This window comes from Poecile atricapillus, chromosome 1, assembly GCF_030490865.1.
Source record: "Poecile atricapillus isolate bPoeAtr1 chromosome 1, bPoeAtr1.hap1, whole genome shotgun sequence".
NCBI classification, from domain to species: domain Eukaryota; kingdom Metazoa; phylum Chordata; class Aves; order Passeriformes; family Paridae; genus Poecile; species Poecile atricapillus.
In genome coordinates this window covers 123454763-123470048 of record NC_081249.1, presented here as the reverse complement: position 1 = coordinate 123470048, position 15286 = coordinate 123454763, and the positions used below count along the sequence as shown (strand labels likewise).

Here is a 15286-nt window from a genome sequence, read left to right as displayed (position 1 = left end):
TCACATACATGCTGGAAGGAGGTGCTCTGTTTATGCAAAGCACCCACAACAAAACTTCTTCTTCCAGAAGCTTCAAAGCTTCGTGGTCCAGCAGGGACCATGCTGATATCCCCTGGGTGATCCTGGTTTGTCTGGTGGGAATCAATCATTTCTCACTAGGTGTGGGTGTATAGGTAGGGGACAGGTTGGCCTTGCTGTTTGAGCTAATCGCTCAAATGTCTTAATTTTCCATTAAATGATTGCTGTAATGTGTAAGTACACAGTGCCCTCCTCACATCAATCCTGTGTAATCCCTATGAGCCAGCCTCAGCAATCCTGCTTCCTTACTCCTAACAGGACAGCTGTAAAGCCTAACAGATGCATTTAGCACACAAATTCATTTTCCAAAGTAATTCCCAACCTTTAGTTCCAGGCGGAGCCTGATACACCTGACCATCCTTGTCTGGCTACTGCCACCCCAAACTGGGCTGAAATGCACCAAGCAAAGCTGAGGGGTATGGCTGGTTCCTCATCCCCTCAGGAGGAGCAAGAGGGAGTCTTGTTTGTCAGTGCACTCCCCTGTGCTGACTGGTTCATGAGCAAGACAGAGCTGCTGAGATCCAAGGAACCTTTCCACCACCTCCTCCTAAAGGAAGGGCATTTTTGGTCACTCCCTGAAATGCTGATTCACTTCCCTGGCAGAAATTCAGGCATGTAACAGGGCAGTTGGTGTGCCAAGAGCTTTTTCTCTATCAGAGAAAAGCTGTTATTAGGCTGAGAGCCACTTTGGGTCCATGTTTAGCTTCAGTTTGTCTCCAGTAATGTCAGCTCAAAGTCTCTGGGCTTAAATGAGGATTGGTAAATCTGCACTAAGTAATTGGTCAATCTGAACTAAAAGTCCTTTTCTGCCAATGTAGGAAGGTCACAGCATCCCATCTTTCCCCAAAGAAAGGGCGAGGGCCATAGCCCATCTCCCTCTGCCTATACCAGTGAGGAGTTATTCCACTATGCTCCTGCTCCAAATTTCTGCCCAAAGCAAAATGGGCTTGGGAAGCATCAGTAATTTTCATTACCTGCTGTAAAACTCATCCTGGGCTTTCTGCTGGGAGGGTGAGGCAGAAGATTTAAGGGAGGAGATTCATCTCTTAAAAATCCCATTTGACATTTACAGCTTTTCCAGCCTTTTTAAGCTAATCATGACAACATTCATTGCTATCTCTTCCCATCCTATTTTGTGCTTCCTACTCATATCCTGTCTGGGTATTTTTGGCTATTTGTAACAATTCATTTGAGCTAAAACTTGGCACATGGGAAATTGGCTCCGAGTGTCACTGCAGGAAAACAGCCTGACACCAGTTTAACCAGCTCAGTGGTGGCTCCTGGAGACATGGTGGGGCTCAGGTCAGCTTTTGGTGTGAAAACATCACTTGAGCTTTTTTAGTAGTAGTCTAATGTAGCTTTTTCCTTCTGTAGTTGGTATTTTCATATATATTTTCATGGTAGATAAAATTTTAAATGGAAAAATGGTGATTTATCCCTTCCCATTCACTCTGAAAGGCAGAAATGGTAGTTCATGTTAAAGGACTTTTGCTGTCCATCATTGATTTGTTTTACATGTAAAATGCTGAGATTTTTAGAATTTCACAGAGTTCCCTATAGGAACCATAATATTCATTGATGGTGCAAAACATGTTCTGCTTCAAAACACACCCAGCTGAAGGATGCCCTGCTCTGTTTCTGGGGTCAGAAGACAAGATGTACAGTCACAGGAAATCACTAGGTTGGTTTCCAATGTTTGGGCTTTCAGTAAAGCTGTGGATGAGACCACAGAAGGGTTTTTCAGCTTGAACATCCAGTTACCCAGTAACCAAAACAGTCCCAGGAGAGATCATTCCAAAACCAAAATAAACCCCATTCCCTTTGCCCTTTGTTTTGTATAGAATAGAAGGATGTGTGAGGCTGGGTTTATCAAAATAATTCAAATGGAAGTTTCTAATCTTGCGGTGCAGAAATGTTTTAACAATCTTGCCACAAAAAAAAAAAATTAATCTCTTGCAAGGGCGAGGAGGAAAGAGCACAATTGGTCCATGCAGAGGCTGGGATGGGAATCTGAGCTGGGCTAGGAGGAACCAGACTGATTCCAAGTCTGGGAAGGGGGGAGAAGAGTTTCTTGCAGTGCCTTAAAGAAGAAAGGCTTCCTTGGCCACTCCTGTGTGCCCACAGGGTCTTTGGCATGGAGATTTCCAGTTCCAAAAGGCTAAAGCTGTGCAGGGCACATGAAGGACAGGGTTTCTGCAGTGGGAATGTGGCACTGTGGAGCAGATTTGTGGGAGGTTGTGCCGTCTCATTCTTGGAGATTTTCAAGAACAGCAGGAGTGAACTGTGCAGCCTGTTCTGATTACTGAGCTGACTCTGCTTGAGGTTGGACTGGAGACCTCCTGAGGTGCCTTCTGGCCTGGATAACCCTGTAATCCTCAGAGGAGAGGGGAAAGGAGCAAGAAGACCCTTTTATGACAGGTGGGCAAGGTGTGTGTGGAAGGATCAGGAACTGTTGGCATGCAGTGGGGCCAACACAGGCCATGTGGGTGCTCCTGCAGCCAAAGGGGTGCCAGGTTGTGCTTACCATGACGTGGGGTTTAAAAACACTGAATTCTCCTTGCTAGCCTAACTGTCATTAGGGTCTGATCCTTAAATGAGACACCTTAAATGGTGTGGTGTCCCCTCTGGAGCAAAGGAAGTCTGGCAGAAGCAGAGTTGTACCTAAACATGCACACTGGAGAACCTGGTATATTCTAGGAAGGTCGTTCTGAAGGGAGGGGCAGGCAGCCCCGAGAGCACAGGAGTATCTGTGGTTTGAGAAGGACAGAGGGCTGTTCCTGGTGCTTCCCAGCCAGGTGTTCCTGAATCCTGCCCCAGGGGCATACAGCTGAGCTCATGGATGCTCAGGGATGTCATGACCTACACAAGTCCTCCTTTAACTTGAGTTGTCAGGACAGGATTCCAAGAGAAGAACCTGGGTGCCCATCACCCACACAGCGCTGGAGTGGAGCACGGCCTCTGTCAGCAGCATCCTGGCAGCCACAGGCACGTGGGAAGGGCAGATCATGTTGGAGGCAGCTCTGGGAAAACACCAGGGACTGCTGAGGGTGGTGGCAGCCCAGATCTCCTCCGTAACCTTCTCCTGCTTTACATCGTCCTTCTCACCTCTGACTGTTTGCTCATCAGGTGTTGGCAGGCAGGGAGGAGGGATCAGGGAGCAGAAGTGTCTCCAGGCTCGTGCCAGGTGTGGAGCAGATGTTCTGGGACCTGTTTGGTCTAGTTTGCATATGGCTGTGGCATGACTTTGGCTGCTTGGCTCGTTTCAGGCCTCCCTTCCTGGGCTGAGACTAAACCTGTACAACTTCCACTGAGCAGTCAGTGAGGCCAGAGCTCCTCTCCTCCCTTCCATCCTCCCCTTGGCTCAGAGGAGCCAGGCACAGCTGTCTGGATGAGGGGTGGTCCATCACCTCTCCCATCACCTGCCCTCAGTTCTGCTTGGTGGCAAGCTGGGGGCACACACAGCTGCAGCATTCACAGATACCTGGACAAGAAGCCAGGAAGAGGATGGGAGCACAGGAAGCCTCTCTGCAAATTTTCCCAGCCTCCAGCAGTGGGAGTGAAGAGTTCCTGGTACCTTTTTCCATCCCTGAATTTCTCCAGCTGCGTTTGGCCAAGCTGTGTAAACTTTGGACATCCTGAATGGCCTGTGGCAGGATGTTCCATGCTTGGCTCTGCATGGTGTTCTCAGCCACCTCCTTTTGTTCCTCTGCACTCACCAGCTGCTGGTTTCATGGGATGCCCCCCAGCTCTGTCAGCAGGAAGCAGCTGTTCCCTCGTTCCCTGTCTCTGTGCCACAGGCTGTATCACAGATCTCAAGGAGAGCAGCACTTCAGCGTCCCTCTCCCAGGCTGAAGAGCACTGGAAGTTTCAGGGCTGAAGACACAGATACAGGGGCTGTTCCTGGTTTTCTTTTTAAGCTCAGAGCAGATGCAGCACTGGCAAGAGGTGCTTCCTTGTCAAGAGATTGCTCGGGCAGCCGATGGCTCAACCACACCTTGGGTGTTACCTGCTCATTCTGGCACAGACCAGCAATGAGCACAGCTCTGGTACATTTGCTCTCAATTTATCCTGTTGAACCTGCTCTTGCCTCGCTCTGTGCAGCAGCTTCTCTGACAGAGGCACAGCTTTTCTGTCTTTTCTTAAGCTACTGAAACTTTATCAGCTTATTTTCCAAGCAGCAGCAAACCTGACAGTCTTGAAGTTATCCCTGAGAGCCTTTCATGCTACTTTTACACTCCTGCTCTACACCTTCTGTTGCAAAAAAAAAAAAAAAAAAGGAGGGGGGAAATTCAATATTTTTCTTGTGTTTTGACTCTGGCTTGAATGCCGGGTTGGAGTGAGCATGTACCTGGATGCTGAACTAGAGTCTTCCTTCACCAGCTGGGTTCCTTGCTATGGAAACTCTGCAGGGGCAGCTGGACATTCCTGACTTACTATCTTTGGGAGTCATGGAAACATAGAATAAGTAGATAGAATCACAGAATCAGCCCTTTGACCTCAGTGGGTCAAACTGTCATTTCCATGGCTCAGATGTACCACTCCCCTCCTGCAGTCTGGCAGGGTTTCTGTTCTCCTGAGCTGGAAAAAGAGGTGAATCAGGAATGTGCCTGCCTGCGTGACCAGCTCCCAAACCCATCAGGAGATCAGGCAGAGATGCTGGTGTGCAGGTGCCCAGTGGTACAAGACTCCTTCCCCCACCAGCCTGAGGGTGTGGATTCTTCTCATGGGGAAGTGGATCACACCTGTTAAAGTCCACATAACTCAAATCAGAGGATTTGTTTGAGTGAAGTCTGGGATACCCTCTCCATCTCAGAAATCCTGCCTGTGTCACATATCAAGGGATAGTGTGCAAAACCTTTTGTGGTGGTACCTGGACTGAGGAGCTACCCCTTCTGCCTAACCTTACCTCCACACCTGCACAGGCTGCCTGGGTACATGTTATTCCTCTTCCTTTTTCAAGGACTTTTGAAAGTCCTGTATCTCAGCCCAGAAGCAATGCTGAGAGCACCAGGTACCGAAAACAGGACAAACTGCCTGGCTGTGTGAAAGTCAGAGTTACAGGTTAACCTGCGGGAATGGCCACAGACAAGGCCATTTGCTTCTGCCCCAGAGGAAGACATTAATATCTTCCCAGAGAAAAGTGGTTTTAATTAGTGCTCCCTTCTGCATAGAGCCAGGCTCTCCTCCTCTGTCTCCTCAGCTGAACACAGCTATAATTAGGAGGCAGCAGTGTCAGGAATGAGAGTAGGCTCCAGCCTATGATTTATTAAGGGATATCGTGGGTGCAATTACCTTTCTCTCTTCTACTCTCCCTGGTGTTTTTATGAAGTGAATTTACTGATGAAAAGATTGTCTCAGGCTCAGGCAAATGGACACCTCTGTGTTTATCTCAGCACCAACAGCAAAGTCACTGCTTTTCCTCCATAGAGTCACCATGGAAAGCCTCAAGCCTGACTTATCATAATATCATAAATTGGATGGTCTGGGTTGGAAAAAAGTTCCATTTCCCTGTCATGGACAGGGACCATGCCCTGTCCCTCCCTTCCACTATTCTAGATTGCTCCAAGCACTGTCCAGTCTGGCCTTGAACACTTCCAAGGATGGGGCAGACACAGGTTCTCTGGGCAACCTGTGCCAGGACCTCAGCACCCTCACAGGGAACAATTTCTTCCTAATGTTTAATGTAAAGCCACCCTCCTTCAGCTTAAGGCCATTCCTCTTTTTCCTGTCTCTCCATACCTTTGTGATAAGGGCATGGAGGAGTTTGGAGGACTTGGAAGAGTTTATGTCCACAAGTCACTGTTCTGGCTGGCAGCAGTGGTGGGACAAGGATTGACCCAAGGGAGTCCTGATGGTGGCAATGAGGAATGAGTGGCAGACAAGGATGAGCCGCTGGCATGTCCACAGCAGTAAGGTGTGTCAGGTTGGGATTCACTTTGTATTTGCTGGTGAGGGAATCTGGAGCTACCCATGATTTTAGGAGTCAGCTCTAGTTCCAGCAGCCAACACTTGTAGGGCATGAAGAGATTCTCAGCTCCCAGATGATTCCCACTTCTGTCCATCTTGAGCGACAGGGAAGTTAGGTGTAAACACTCTGGGGGAGGGTGGTGTTGACTCAGCCTGATCCTAATCGTCATCCCACCAACAGCACTATTTCACTTTCTGAATTGGCTGTGGTGCCTGAACTTTGGTTTATTGCCATTCAGATGGGCTGCACTTTACTTTTGTAGGATATAAATCTAGAAAGGTTGAGACTGATAAGACAGAGGAATGAAAAAAGAAGAAAGAAACAAGGAAGGATTGAACTTAAATTCAAATTATGAAAGCTTTTGGGGGTCAGTGCCCCAGCCAGAAATCAAAAATAGGGAAGAATTTGCTGTCCCATTCTAAGGCAGTGCTGAAAGACCTCAGCCCACAAATGTGGAGTGTTCCTGTTCCACCAGCTGTGGAAAGTTCTGCCTTCACCTGGGGCAAGGCTGGGTTGGAGGCCCATGAGCTGTAAGGGCTCATTTGTGCCACACCTGTCCATCACGACAGCCAAGGCTGTTGCAAAATTCCTATCCCATCACCCCAAGGGTGCTCAGCTCCTCCATTCCAGCTGAAATTGCTGCTAGAAGCTGTGGCAGTGTCCAAGGAGTGGGAAAGGAGGGGTGAATAGGTGGGCTAATGCCTTGACAGGTGAAACCCCAAGTGTGGACTGGAATGGGGAATGTGCCCCTGGCACCGCAGATGAGGATTTCTCACATGTGAGATGTGTTTGCCTGTTTCAGCAGAACAAAGAGAACCTTTGTGGGAGATGCTGGTGACAGGGGTTGGTTTGGACCCTCTTCTGAAGGCAGGGATGGATGTAAGGGCATGGAGCATCCCAGGCAGGGTCTAGCTCTATGCCAGACAGGCTGGAGCAGCCCAACCTCTGCCATCAGCCTCTTGCCTTGTGAGGATCCCCTGACCACACTGTGCCTGCAGGAACAGGCACCTCCAGGCCTCACTTGGTGCTTCCAACCAAATCAGGGCCCCAGCAGCTTGTCTGGGCATTTCAGTCCCTGTCCCAGGGCAGCTGAGCAGGCAGAGCCTGTGATTCCCCACTTCTTCCAGGGGTTGGAAGCTTTTGTTCTGTTCCTTGGCAGATCCTCAGTGGCAGTGAGCACGTTGCAGTAACGCCCTTGGGAGCACTTGGAGAATGGGAACAAGGGCTGGGCTCTCTTGGGGAATTGCAGCTCAGGTGAATGGGAAATATCTCCAAACCGGTCCAGCTCAGCTACACACCCTTCCCTCCATTCTTAACTGCAATTCTTCCTAATTTATCTGGATTACCAGGAAGTAAAATGACAGGACTTTTTTGGTTACCCCCCTAGCATCGTGCATTTCAGTTTTGGAGGTGGTACTGTCGCCAGCCCAGGAGAAAGGAAAACTCTTGCTGCCTTGGGAAAAGACAAACCCTCACCTGTGTGCAGAGACAGCCATGTCCATGTGGGAGCAGCTTTCCCTGGATCCCTGGACTCTCCCTGAATCCCCTGGATTCCTTTCCCTCTTAATACCTAAATATTTTAGGGATGAGTGACAACATATTTTTCACTGAGATTGACATTTCAAACACAGTGCAAGCAGACAGAGATGCTGCTCACAGCCTCCCCACTCCATGAAAAGCCTTCTGCTCTGCTGTGCTCCTGCTACAGTCTTGTGGGCAGGTGGAGATCCAGACCAAACTGTGCTCTCAGGCCTCCTGTGTGTCTCCTTGGATCTCGTCTCCTGCATCTCTCAGGTGCTGTGCAGTGCTTGGCACCATTTCTGATGGTGCAAGGAGTCTCCTACAATGCGGTCAGATGAGCAGGGAGGATTTCTGGAGGTACCACCCTTCCCCTCCCTTGGAGTGGGAAACATGAATACCTCCTGGGCAGGCAAGTGGGTATTTTTCTGGGCACTTGCTCTGCGTTGGCCAAACAAGTGGTCCAGGAGGCTGTGCTGGCAGAGCCAAGTGCTGCTGGATCTGCCGGCATTCCATGGGAGCTGCCATGCCAAGCAGACTCTGAGCTGCTGGTAAAGCTCTATCAGAGTGCAGAAGGTCATCCCTGTCGCTCCAGGAAGTCTGTGGACTTTACTTGGCACTTCTGCTTGGGGGTCACTAGGCTAGGCTCGAATATTTTCCAAGGGCGATTGTTTTATTGCCAATGGCACCAAACTCACAGGCTAAAGGCTGTGCATTCCTGTCCACCTGGGAGCGAAGGGCAGCGTTGCTGACTGCACTTGTGGAATGGAGTCATGAGCCCTGATCAGCCCTGTTCAAGGACAAAACCACTGAGTCTTCTTCAAAACCACAAACCTGCCCTGACCCAGCACTTTGAAGACACCATGGCATGGAAGGAAGAAAGCCAAGAGTGTGACAGAAAGTGCTCCAAAGCAGAAACCCCAGATTCAGCTCTCAGAATAATACTCCAAGAGTCCCCCATGCACTCAGGACTTATTTCATATGGATGTTTCTCAAGCCCACACAAGCCAACACATTTGTTCTCCCTTTTTCACTCCTTTCTTTTTTGCCACAAGGACTGAAACCTCCCAAGTCCTACAGTGCATTAGTGTCTCTTCTGAATCTTTCTTTTCCAGAATGATCCCATGACCCTATAAAAAGCATTTTGTTTTCCAACACATTCCAAGCCATCTCACCCAGGGACAGATGCCAATAAACCTCTGGCAGGTTTGGCTCTGCAGCCATGCCCCAGCAGGGTCTCGTCTCAGGACCTACAACCTGGTTGAGTGACCAGGGCAGAACAAACAGGCCAAGGTTCCTCCTGTGCAACCCTTCCCTGTCTCTTCATGGCCTTAGATGAATCCAGGCAGGCAGCCATGACAATTTGTCACAGCCTGACAAAATGGTGGCTGCTGTGACATCACCACAGACAGCATCTGCTCTGCAATATTTCTCACAGAATCATCATGGTTGGAAGAGACCTTCAAGATCTTCTAGTCCTGCCCTTGACCCATCACACCATGGGAGTTGGGCAGATGGAGACCCAGGAAAAATAATCTGCAGGGCTATTTCAGGCTCAGGGCTGGGCTTTGAGAGTGTGCCTGATGGTGAGTGGTTTGCAGTCAGCAAAGGTGGGTACTGAAGGCACATTCTATCTGCTCCTGCAATACTTATCCTGTGGCTCAGAAGACATTTCTTCCTGGTGCAGAGAAGGATCCAGGCTGCCCTTGTCTCTCATGGTGTCTGTGCCCACCCTGACATCAGGGGTGATGGCAGAGGGGCAGAAAGCCAAGGACTCAAAGCTTGTCTTGGCAATCTGCTCCATGGCCCCACGTGGGCAGTGTGTGCACGTCACAGCCATTCTCCAGCGTCACTCACAGCTGCTCCCTTCCCGGGACTTCACCAACAGACAGTTCAACAATGCTGGTGCTAAACTTTTCCTCGGGTGCCCAAAAACATCCCCTGTTCCTCTAAGCTCTATGATTATATGACAAACCCACCCTGCCCTGCTGAGTACAGTGGAGTAGATCCTGCTCTAGACCACCTGGAGGGCTGAGATACAGTTGGAAGAGCACCAGTTCCTTCCCAAGGCTTCAGCTGTGGAAACCATGGAACAACATGGGCCTGACCATGGCAGAGCTGAGCTGTAGTGCTGTCCCAAACACCAGTTCAAGCCTTGGTTTTAAACATGGCAAATGAATGACCTTTGCCTCTCACAGACACCTTCCCACAGCAGATCCCAAGTCCCTCTTCCCAGTCTTGTTTTAAAGGACTTCTTGATCCAGCACTGCTGACTGCCCTTTCTGTCTGTGAAGGACTAATTTTCCTTCTTAATCAACTGAAAAGTCAATCACGGAGCAGAACGGAGCCAGGAATGCGCTGTTGCCTGCGGCATCCGCGGGTGAAACCCTGCTGTATCAACTGGGGGCTGAGCCTCTGGCTGTCACTTCTTTACCTCAGAAAAAGTCCTTTTTTGGGGCCCATCCCAGGCAAGTTCCGGCACTCCTGGATGAGCAACTACCGATGGATCTGATACCTGCTTTTGGAGCAGCCCAGCAACACAAGTGTTAACTCCCTGTTGCCCTAATTACAGCAGGGAAATCACCGGATTTTACTACTGTGCTGTGTCACAGTTACTTCCAGTCTTTGAAAATAATGTCGGTCACATCATGTGTCCCCGAGCCTTGTCGGTCACATCATTTGTCCCTGAGCCTTGTCCTCGGTGGAGTTTGCACCGGCATTTTCCAGGAAAATAAAAGAAAGGGGACGGGAATGCTGTGAGTCTTTAACGTAGATGAAATCTCATCAGGAGGCAGAGCTGTCACGCGAGGGAACAGGGCAGCTCCGAGCTTCCCTCCGTGCTGAAATCGGGTCCTGCCAGGGTGAGGGGTGGGGAGAGCTCGCCCACCGGGAGCAGCAGCTCTTTGAGGGGCCCCGCGGGGAACGGCCAGGAATTCTACACGTCCCCAAAAGAGGAAACCCCGAGGTTTGCAAACAAACAGCTGCTCAAAACTACGTCTCCAGACTTCATTAGGAGCAGAAAAAAATGGCTCGTTCTGTGCCAAATGGACGTTTTGCTGCCAAGAAAGTGCCACCTACTGGATCTCACCCGGCGGGGAATCATCAGGACGGGAAACAAATTCAGAAAACACAATTCTGGGAAAAGTACGTTTTTTCATCTTTTTTAACTAAAACAACATTAAACTACATAGATACTGTCCCAGTCACAGCCCCTCTCCAGCCACGCTCCCTCCACAGCAGAGTCAGACGGACTTTTGAAGTGGACAGAAGTTGGGGAGGGGGATGAAGTTTTAGGATTTGCAAGAGAGACTCACCGGTGCTGAGAAGCCGCTCTCGTCTCTCGCAGTTCGCTCAGCTCCCGTGAGTTCTCTCCCAGTTTTCCGTGCTTTCCTAGTTAAATCCTGCTGCCATTCTCCAGCAGTCAAGCTCCCTGTCCTCCCTGCACAGGCTGTGAGCCCGATGCCCCGAACGCTGAAGGAGAGTGGGAGGCAGAGCCCACCCGGCACCCGGCCTGGGGGTGTCCGTGCCGTGGCTCCCCGCTGCCCTTTCCTCCCGGTGCCGCTCGCCCCGGGTGTCTGAGAGCAGGTGACAGAGGTTCCTTGGCAGAGGAGAGAGGAGGGGAGGGATGTGGAGGCAGCGAGAGGTGGAGCTGGGACCCGGAGCAACAGGTTACTGTATAACCAGGAGCCGGTGGCCCCGGGAGCGCCGGGGGCTGCTGCAGCCTTCGCCCACTCCCCAGGCAAGGCGATCAAGAGCCCAGGAGCCCAGGACGTGTTAGACTTTGAGTTCCTCGCTCCAGAGAACATTTTGTACCCAATGGGAAGGTTGAAGGTGGCGAGGGGAGGTGAAGGAATGCTTGGAGCTCAGTTTTCCATCGCCGGTGAGGGAGGGGACGTGCTGCCCGACCGCCTCATAGGGGGAACAAGGCACCTTTTGTGCAGCCCAGGGCTCTCCTCAGCGCTGGCTTGCGGCTTGTTTTCCTCCAGCATCGCCCCTGCCTGCTCTCTGTCCCGACGTCTGCGGCAAAGAAAGGTGTTGGGAGATGGAGAAGGCAAAGCGTCCTTTCTCTCACAATCCCCAAAGCAATCAGGGGTGTGGAGCAGAGTCCCCTTTGGGGTACCCCCTCTGTGGCACTGTGCTCCTTGGGGTTATGTGGCCATAAAGCTCCTTGTTCTGCCCCAGCTCTTCCGTGAAAGACAGTAGGTTTAGATGGGTTATTGGGAACAAATTCTGCCCTGTGGGGATGCTGAGGCTCCGGCACAGAGAAGCTGTGGCTGCCCCATCTCTGGAATTGTTCAAGGCCAGGTTAGACAGGGCTCAGAACAACCTGGGATAGTGGAAGGTGTCCTTGGCAGGGAAAATACCAACTGGCTCAAACTTATGTGTCCACGGTAGGGTGGGATCCTTCTGGTTAGCCATTCCTGTCCCAAAACTGAGACTCGAGAGTGTTTTATGGAAGGGCACGTGTCCGCAAGCCTACCCACCATGGCCACGCTGTGTGTCGAACCCCTGCCATGTACATGTGAAGCGAGACCCGGTGTCGCTGGCCCTGCGAGGAAAGAGCTGTAACTGTGACACTAGGCAAAGAGAAAAAGAAAAGCTTCCCTCTCCGGACAGCGGCCTGGGAGAAGCCCAAACTCCTTGGCTTGACATTTGCCGAGCTCCCCGCTGATGTGGGTTTCTCTGAGGGGCTCATGCCCAGCGCAGGGTCTGGCCCGGGTCCAGGCGCTGCACGGAGGAGCCGCCCCGGTGAGTTCCTGCGGGAGGAATGCGGCCGGGTGAGCCGGGCGGGCAGGGGGAGAGCAGCTCCCTGCCTGACAGTCGGGATTTCGGCAGCTCGGGTTTGACAGGACCACGACCTCTCCTGCTGCGGGAGAACACGAACAGATACTCGATGTGGCACTCCCACCCAGTGCCCCGTCATCCTCCTCGCCAGGATCCCAGGAGATACAGTGTGAAAACACGGCCAGCCCTAGGAGAAGCAGGATATTGTGAAAACACGGCCAGCCCTAGGAAAAGCTGGATTTAGGGAATGCCTGCCGTACCAGGCAGGAAAAGGGATATCAGTCCAACACAAGGGAAATGCAGTGGGAATGTCAGCTGTGCTGGAGCCTGGTGAGCCTCAGCAGCCGGAAGATTTTGTGCAGGGGATCCCTAGACCCTGAAATGCATCACTGGGGTATTTCAGGAGGATTGCTGGTCTGGGCTGATTTTCCCGGGATGCAAACAGGGAGTTGACAGGACGGTGTTTTAAGGCACTGCTTCCTATCCAGCTCCACATTCTCAATTAAGACAGGGCTACTGTGAGCTGCTGTGCCCCACAGCAAATCTCTTAACTGCTCTGCAGAGACAGCAACTTTTCCTCTGGGCAGGGAAGAAAACCACAGGGGAGCTTATTACACCTTCCCTGCTGTCCCACCTGAGAGCTGACAGTGCCGGTGGGGGTGGACCAGAGGCAATTGGAGAATCATGGAATGGTTTGGCAGGAGGGAATCACCCTGTGGTATGGTGGCAGTTCCTGACGTGGCTCCCAGGTGTGGAACCAACTAAGTGCATGTCCTCAGCCTCCCTCCTTCACTGGAGCACCAGGCCACTCCAGAGGGACATCATATAGTCATGGGGCCATAACACCCTATCTCTCAGTATCTCCAATTTGGAAATCCCGGAAGGCTGACTTGCCTTTCGGGATCAGCCTTTTAAATCAGGCTGGCGGCAGACACCCCTGTGATGGCTTGAGAACAAAGACTTGTCGAGTAAACACCACCCAAACCCAGCTCCTCAAAATATGTGTTCCTCTAAATTTTTAATGCTGTTTGCATCCAACTTGCTTGTCCTGTTTCAGAAGGGCTGGGCCTCATAATTAAAAGCTCCAGCGATTGTATGTCTGGCAAATGTCATCAATGGCTTCACTATGTGTGCCCTGCTTCTCCAGGCAGTGGGAATGGTTTGGAAAGGAGCTCCTGGTTAGGGAAACTCTCTGAAGCTGATTCACTTTATGTCTTTGTACCAGCTCAGCATTGAGAGATGCCTCCATGGAATCAGGGACACCACCACAAGGACAATTTCCATTGAAAGCCTGGAAATACCTGGGATGAAGGAATTGTCTGAAGCTTCCAGACTTCATCCTTCATTACGGAGCACAGGGCTCTCAGCAGCAGCAGTACCCCATTAAAGAGTTCATGGACAATTTTATCTGGAATTGGAAAACTGAAACCAGACCTGTCCTGCCCTTGTGAGAATGCAAGTCCAAGTTGGTGCCAACTGACCCCAGCAGGCACCAACAGCCAGACAGGGCTCTGAACAGTTGCAGCCATCAGGCCCTGCTCTGAAATGAGCCCAAAAATTCATGTTTGTTATCTTATGTGCAAATTTACCCCATGCCTCTCTGTCACCAAGTATTGGCACTCTCTGCTGATCCTTGTTTTTCACCTGGGTGATAGGGAGGGAGCAAAGGGTTCACCATGTTTTATAATTCATATTTAGTGTTTATTTTGTTTGTGGTGATCACCCCAAGAAGGTGAAGCACAGGGGCTGTGACTCAACATTAACCTGTGTTAATGTATCACCTGCATTCAGGTAAAAATTCCACTTTGCAATATTCCCTTTAGAACCCGTCAGTTGTTCTGTGGGCAGACCTTTGTGAAAGGTAGGTGCAAACACCAGGAAAAGTTTGTGCTTTTTTTTTATGCCCATCCAGGAAGTTTTGCTTGTGTGCTTTGATCGTTTATGGGGCAGGGACAGCTCGGTATGTTGGTCACTCCTTGGAACAAGCATGTGATGGCACATTCCATCATGCCAAGCAGATCTGGAAGGACAAATAGGTGGGGGCTCCAGTCAGGCAGATTAAGCACAGAAACATTTGGTCGTTCAGTTTCCGGGGTGCTCCTTAGCCCCAGTTCTGCTGCTGCATTGTTTCTGTGTGAGCAGCAAAGGGCGGCTGTGCCCTGGCTTAGCAAGACCTGTCCAAGGGGATTTGTGCCAGTGGGTACTCTGGTTGTGACTGTCAGGTAGTGTAATGTGGACAAAACTTGCTGTTACCTGGCCTAGGAGTAGAAAGGTTAGGGTTGGAAGGGACTTAAAGCTCATCTCCTTCCATCCCCCTGCCAAAGGCAGGGATACCTTCCACTAGACCACGTCGCTGCAAGCCCCATTCAACCTGGCCTTGGACACTTCCAGGGATCCAGGGGCAGCCACAGCTTCTGTGAGCAACCTGTGCCAGGGCCTCAGCACCCTCTGAGTCACAAATTTCTTGTTAATATCTCATCCAAACCAACCCTCTTTTGGTTTGACAGCACTTCCCCTCATCCTGTCACTAAGTGCCCTTGTGAAAGGTCCCTCTCCAGCCTTCTTGTTAGCCCCCTTTAGGTACTGGAATCCTTAAGGTTGGAAAAGCCCTCTGTGATGATCAAATCCAACCACTGAATGACCAAGGAATGAAACTGGGCTCTTCCACAGAACTTGTGTGTCTTTTGCCCCTTTCTACCCCCACCAGAAAGCAAAGAGCAGCATGGCTGAGGTACCACAGGCCTGCACCCAATTTTCAGGCCCTTGTGAATGCAAGTTAGCTCAGACCTTCTCAGGGCAGAAGAAGGGGCTACACACAGAAGCAGGATCAGGATCAGGATCAGAAAAGGCTTTCACACACATCCAGGCTTGCCCAAGTCTTCCTCTGGGTGACTTAGCCGGAGATCTGAACAAGATGCTCTACATTTCAAACACTCC

At 50.8% G+C, this 15286-nt stretch overlaps 1 protein-coding gene across 1 annotated transcript in view; it reads right to left on the bottom strand.

The window, feature by feature from the left end:
* Positions 1 to 11182, bottom strand: part of EPS8L2 (EPS8 like 2) — a 48962-nt gene extending 37780 nt beyond the window's left edge. Inside the window, exon 1 of the mRNA XM_058856572.1 lies at positions 10879 to 11182. The gene's annotated coding sequence lies outside the window, so the exon portion shown is untranslated. The remainder of the gene's footprint in view (positions 1 to 10878) is intronic.
* Positions 11183 to 15286: the final 4104 nt, after the last annotated feature.